We start from the raw sequence: 7,497 nt of genomic DNA on the forward strand, positions 1-7,497 counted from the left end.
GGTCCATGCTGGCCAAGGTTCCTATCTAAGTTGGTCCCATTTTCCTGCATTTGTCCCATATCCCTCTAAACCTTTCCTATCGATGGACCTGTCCAAGTGTCTTTTCAATGTTGTTAATGTACCTGCCTCACCCACTTCCTCTGGCAGCTCGTTCCCATATTCCCACCACCCTCGGGGTGAAAAAGTTGCACCTCAGGTTCCTATTAAATCTCTCCCCTCTCACCTTAAACCTATGCCCTCTAGTTCTTGATTCCCAACCCCAGGAAAAAGACTGTGCGCATTCACCCTGTCTATGCACCTCTATAATATCATGTTCCAATGAAAAAAGTCCCAACCTGCTCGACCTCTCACCATAACTCAGTCCCTCAGGTCCTGGCAACATCCTCCTGAAGACATGAGGCTGTCCTCCTTCCATACCCAACTGCTTGTGACCTAACTGGCCCCGAACCCTGTCCACTGGCCCACACTTTACTCTCTGACCCCGGCATCACCCTGTGACCATCAAACCCTCTGTCACCTTGTCCTTGCTGAATGTTTCACTGAACCTGCCTCTCACCTGTGCACTCACCTTTCACCTTGTGTCAGCTGACCGTTAACACTGTGCCTGCCAACTCCCACCCCTCAGAGCCTCCGTTTTTATGATTTTCATTTTTAAATCCCAATGTGGTTTGTCTGAATTTTTGAGCCCTGTCATCCTCCCATAATATTTACACTCTGGTTCCAGCCTCGTAAACTTACCTGAATTAAATGTCTTCAGTCACCAAGCACCAGAATTTCCTCCCTAAACACTTTGCTTCTTCGCTGCTCTTTTAAAATTAGTGTGTTTGATTAAACTTTTAGCTTTCTGCCTTGAAATCTCTTGCAGATTGCTGTCGAGCTTCAGTTACACCCAACAGATACCCTGGTACATTATTAGTGCATTCAATGCACTTTTGGGAAGCTGTTTGCCCCAGGATGGAGTTTGTTCTGGTGCAGCCCCAGAGTGCCAGCTCTGGGTGTCTCTGTGGATACAATGCTCAATGCATTGAGAGAAACAATGGCATCTGCTGATTCAGGGAAATGTAGCCTGAAACTGAGGCACAGTACAAAGGCTTGGCCAAAGAGGGAGGCTTCTGGGGTGTCATAGGAAGAGAGATGTTGTGGTGGGGCAGGCCCAAGCCGAGCTCTCTGAGGTCAAGCCAAGCAGTCGGGATGTGTGAATCAGTGTCCCTTTTCCCCAGGACCTCTGGGGAACAGGACCACAGTGGCGTCTGTGCATCCAGAGCAGGCAAGCGTGCATCCCATGACGTGCAAAGCCAGCCAGGTACTGCCACATGGGTTCGGTGCTGCACCACCCTGTGCTCTCATAGTCATCAAGCCACACAGCAGGGAAACCGGCCCTTGGCCCAGCTCGTCCATGCCGACCAAGGTGTCCATCCAAGCTGGTCCCATTTGCTCACGTTTGGCCCATATCCCTTTAAACCTTTCCTGTCCGTGTACCTGTCCAATGTTGTTGTATCCGCCTCAGCCACTTCCTCTGGCAGCTCATTTCATACACAACCATGTTCTGGGTGAACCCTGCCTTTTTAACTTAGTACCTCAAGTCCTGACAGCATCCTCATAAATCTTCTCTGCACTCTTTCCAGGTTAATTGTGCCTTTCCTATAACAGGGCGACCAAAACCGTACACAGTACTCCAAGTGCGGCCTCACCAACGTCTTGTACAACTGCAAAATAACGTCCCAAATCTGCCACTCGGTGTCCTGACTGATGAAAACGTGCCAGATGCCTCCTTCACCACCCTGTCTGGCTGTGACTCCACTTTCAGGGAACTGTGTACCTGTTCCCCAAGCTCCCTCCGCTCTCATTCAGACAAGGTCCAAAACTACGATCCCATTGGCTTTCAGGTGGATGGAAACAATCCTGTACACCAATCACCCTGGCAACCAGCTGTCCATCATGGATTAAACACTGAGGAATGGGTTCCTCCAGGGGACTGGTGTCAGAGTTTGGATGATAACTCTGGCTACCACTTCCTCTGGCAATTCGTTCCATATACCCACCACCCTCTGTGTGGAAAAAGTTGACCCTCAGGCCCCCTCTCATCTTAAACCTGTCCCCGCTAGTTCTAGACTCCCCTACCCTGGGAAAAAGACTGTCACCATCCACTTTGTCTATGCCCTCATGATTTTATACACCTCTGCAAAGTCACCCCTCAGTCTCCTTCACTGCCCACTGAGAGACTAAATTTCTACACACCACAGTTGTAAATGACCAGCCCCTTATTTTGTAACTATGTCCCCTTATCTCCCACTAGTGAAAGCATCTCAACCTTGTCAGGCCCCCTTAGCATCTTCTGTATTTGAGTAGGCTCACCCCCTTGTTCTAAACTCCAAGGAACATCCAGCCTCTCTTGATAGGACAACACCCACATCCCAGGAATTACCCTGACAAATCCCCTTCAGACAGCCCCCAATGTTACTCAATCCTTTGTTAGGTGCCCAGAACTCCAGGTGTGGCCTCACCAACACCCTGTACAAGTGTAACAAAACCTCCCTATTGCTAAACTCCACCCCTTTGCAATGAAGGCCAGAACCCCATTTACCTCCTCGTTGTCCTGGAAGACCAACAGGTTTTGGGAGACCAGAATGCATCTCTCAGCAAGTTACTGATCTTTCAGCAGCAACAAATGTCTGGCTCAGTGTTAGTCCCTGGGAACAGCCCGTAGATCATTCTCCTTGGTAGGCAGTTGCTCCGGATGAACCACGACAAGAATCGCTGCATCTGTCTCCAGACCTGGCGAATGTACGATCCCCGAGGAGGTGGTTACACCCAGAGGGGATCAGCAGTGAAGGAAGTCCTGTGGTTCTACAGCACCTGTGTGACCTCAAAGCCCTGCACCTTGCCCTCAGTGTCACGTTGCTACTGTTGTAATGCAGGAAGTTCAGCAACCAGTCTGTGTACAGCAAGCTCCTATAAACAGCAATGATTGGATAGTCCGCCTCAGTAACGTTAATCAGAGAATTCTGGCCAGGTTCTCTGCACCTTCTAACGGGGAAACCTGTGAGAGACGGTAGACATCCACCTGAGATTAGTGAGACGTGATGGAGAGGAGCCTGGCGAGAGATGCTGACCACAGAACAGGCAGCAGAGCCAAAAGCAGCCTCCTGCCCTGCACCCAGATGTAGTACTGAGACTGCCTGTCAGCCTTGGGTTAGAGGTACACAGAACACTGAACAGTACAGGAACAGGCCCTTCAGCCCATCTTGCCTGTGCTGACCATGATGACAATTTAATCCCATCTCCCTGTCCATGATCCATATCCCTCCCTTCTCTGCCTGTTCATTGTTTAAATGCTTCTTAAACACCTCTCTCAGATCGGCTTCCACTACCACCGCTGGCAGCGCATTCCAGGCACCCACCACTCTATGTTAAAATCTTGCCCTGGACACCTCCTCTAAACTTACCCCTATGCCCTCTGGTATTTGACATTTCCACCTTGGGAAGACTATCAAAGCCTATCCATTCGTCCCATCAGCTTCTATACTTAGATCAGGTAGGGCAGAGCTCATGTTTCCAATGTACTCAACAACAGCATCTTCTCCCAGTAATGGCAGGATCATTTCCCCAGGAAGATGCAGCAAGTCCAGTCTGACCTCCTCAGCCAAGTGATGCCCCCCAATCACCTGGAGCCTTGTGGCTTCCACGTGTGATTGATGGATGAATTATCCACCCTTTCAATAACTTTCCAATTTAGAGGAATGGAGTTGACGACATAATATTGCTCTGTTTCTACTGAGAAATTTTAGTCCAGTTTTTTCTTTTTTTTAAATTTTTCTGTTTGGTTTGATATATTGTTTATAATTTTTCATTGATTTGTTTTTTTTCCTTCTTTTATATATATATATATAATAAATCTTTTTCTTTCTTTTATATTATATTCATTTACTAAGAGATTGTAGGATCTACAGACTTTTTTTATATTTTATTTTTCTTTATCTATGCCATGATTGTTCTCCTGACCTCTTTGTATTACATGTACAAACATCGATGTTATATATTAATCTGTATTAATTTGAAAACTAATAAAAAGATTGAAAAAGGAGAGAATTATCCAGTCAGCTCCATTCTGGTGCAGTGTAGGTTGTCACTTCATGCAGCCAAGAATAAAATGCACTCTCTATGACATCACCAGCTTGGCAACAGTGTGACCTAGTTTACGTGGTGACCAGCCCATTGTAGATCCTGGCTCCAGCCCGTGGGCTGTGTGTTTGTCAACATTGTTTCCTCATTTACAAAATCACCCGTGTTCATCTTGACAGGGTTGACACAGAGGCGCTGTGGGATGTTCTCTACCGGCTGACGGACATCACAAAGTAGGGCCCTGCCTGGGATCGACAACTTCACCCTGTTCCTGGGGGGGGGTCACAAGATGGCAAAGCCTTTCAGCCCTCCTGTGATGGTGGATGGAGCTGGTTGGCCTCAGTCAGAGGGAGAGCTTCACGGGACACAGGAGGCGATGGACAAACCACTCGGTGAACCAAACTCAAAGGGTAAGTGGCCAACGCTGAGGAGAGAAGGGAGCAAGTCAGACAAAAGGTCACCATTGATGGGGAACACTTAGACGTTTGACCACTCAACCCTTAAAGAGTAATCCACCATGGAGAATTCTACTTTAACCGGTCCAGCAAAGTGGGAGGTTCAATGTTTAAATCTTCAGCGCTGACAGCACAAGCAAGCTTTCAAAGTCAAGTTTATTGACACATGCACAAGTCCATGTGTGCACATGTGCAATGAAAAACTTATTTGCAGCAGCATCACAGGCACATAGCATCAGATAAGCAGCATTCACAAGAAAAACATAAATTATACACAATTTTACAAGAAAGAACACAATTAGAACAAAACAAAAACGAAGTCCATTTTAGTGCAAAGTGATCAAAGTGGTCCTAGTGTTGCTAAACTGTAGTGATTAGGGTTGTGCTGGTTGGTTCAAGAACTGAATGGTTGAAGGGAAGTAGCTGTTCCTGAACCTGGTGGTGTGAGACTTCAGGCTTCTGTACCTCCTGCCCGATGGTAGCTGCGAGAAGGTGGCATGGCCCGGATGGTGGGGATCTTTGATGATGGATGTTGCCTTCTTGAGGCAGCACCTCCTGTGGATACCACTGAGTGATGTATTGGGCTGAGTCCACTGCTCTCTGCAGCATCTTACGTTCCTGCGTATTTGAATTGCTGTACCAGACCGTGATGCAACCAGTCAGGATACTTTCAACAACGTTATGTCTGTAGAAGTTTGTTGGAATGTTCGGTGACGCGCTTTCCTTGTGACTGCATCTCTGTGCTGGGCCCAGAACAGGTCATCTGATATGTTAACGCTCAGGAATTTAAAGCTGCTGACTCCACCACTGATCCCCGAATGTAGACCGGTGCATGTTCTCCCTCCTTCCCCTTCCTGAAGTCAACAATCAGCTCTTTACTTGTGTTGAGTGAGAGGTGGTTGTTGTAGCACCACTACGTGTCCTACCTCACTCTGGTAAGCTGACCCATCGCCACCTGCGATTCATCCAGCAACAGTGGTGTTGTCGGCAAATTTGAAGATGGCACTGGAGCTGTCCTTAGCTGCACAGTCATGTGTGTATAGGCAGTAGAGCAGGGGGCTTAGCACACAGCCAATCCTCACTGAGGTCTGCCGATGAGGAAGCCAAAGATCCAGTTGCGGAGCGAGGTACAGGGGCCCAGGTCTTGAAGCTTGATGATGAGTTTGGATGGGATGACTGTGTAGAACACTGAGCTGTAGTCAGTGAACAGCAGCCTGATGTGTGAGTGCCTGTTGTCTGAAGGAGTCGGTCACAGTGGAGCTCCCTCTACACCGCCAATCACACGCTCCCAGGTCAGGAACAGCATAGGTTAGACACAGAATAAACAAGGGAGGCACTTCAGGTATATAGAAAGTAGATGAAGGGAAATCAGGAGGGCAGAGCAGTGACACAAAATATCACCGGCAGACAAAATTAAGGAAAATCCCCAAACATTTCATGTGTATTGAGGGCGAGAGAGTAACCAGGGGAAGAGTGGGTCTGTTCGGGACCAAAGGGGCAACCAGTGTATGGGGCCAGAGGATGTGGGTGAGGTCTGAAATGAATATTTCTCACCCGTATTCACTAAGATATTACTGATAGAGCGTCGAGGGAAGGAGACGCTGGAATTCAGGGATATGTAAGCATTAACAAGGAGGGACTATTGGATCTTCAACAGGCTTAAAGGTCGGTAAATCCCCAGGGCTGAGTGGGTTGTATTCCAGGCTGCTCTGGGAGACAAGGGAAGAGGTTTTTACATTTTTGGTCACGGGTGAGGTGCCAGGAAACATACTGCCTTTATTCAACAGCAAGATGATTGCAGACCTCTGAGTCTAGCATCAGTGATAGCAAAGTTATTGGAAAAAACAGGAGTAATAATACATTTGGAAAAGCAGGGATTGATCAGGATTAGTCAGCACAGATATATCGGTGGGAGATCCCACCTGTCTAACGTGGTTGAGTTATTCAAGAACAAAATATATGGGTGAGGGCCGTGTCATTGATGTTGTCCAGGTGGACTTCAGTGAGGCCTTTGACAAAGTCTCACATGGTGCAGAAGGTCAGAACCCATGGGATCCTGGGCAAGTTGGCAAATTGTTTGCAAAGTTGGTTTGATAATCGGAGTCAGACGGGAATGGTGGTGGGCTGCTCTTGTGACTGGAAGCCTGTTACCTGAGGTATTCCACAGGGATTTTTTCTGGGACCCTTACCATTGGTTGTATGTCGGAGGTATAATTAGTCAGTCTGCAGCTGTCAGTATTGTTGATGGTGAGGACAACGGTCTTTGCCCACAGCGTGAGATTGTTCAGTTTATAAGATGGGCAGAGCGAAGACAGATGGAGTTAAATCCTGGAGCGTGTGAGGTGAAGCACTTTGGAACAACTAATATGGTGGTGAAGAGCACATATGAGCTACTTGCCTTCATTAACTGGGAGGCAGAGCGGTCATGGTCCAACTTTATAAAACATTGGTTACACCACAGCTGGAATACTGTGTCCACTTCTGGTCACACACTGCAGGAAGGAGGTGACTGCACTGGAGAGGGTGCAGAGGAGATTCCCCAGGATGTTTCCTGGGATGGAGTGTCTCATTTATGAGGAGAGACTGGAGAGGCTGGCTCTGTTCTCCCTGGAGAGGTGGGGATACCGGGATTACAACATTGTGAGGACATAGATAATAAGAAACATTTCCTCTTTGCAGAGGTCTCAAACCCAAGGGGATGTGAGGAAGTAGTTTGTACCCTCAGAGGGGGCTGAAATCTGGAATTCACTGACCAAGGGAGTGGTGGAGGCAGAGACTCTCTCAACATTTAAGTTTACAGACGTGTGCTTGAATCACTGGTACTGGGCATGCTGGGAATGGGATGTGTAGACAATGGTCAGCAAGGACAGGATGGGCCAAAGGGCCTGTCTCTGTGTTGTAGGGCTCCGTGAATCTGAAG

This window comes from Pristis pectinata, chromosome 24 (assembly GCF_009764475.1).
Source record: "Pristis pectinata isolate sPriPec2 chromosome 24, sPriPec2.1.pri, whole genome shotgun sequence".
Taxonomy (NCBI): domain Eukaryota; kingdom Metazoa; phylum Chordata; class Chondrichthyes; order Rhinopristiformes; family Pristidae; genus Pristis; species Pristis pectinata.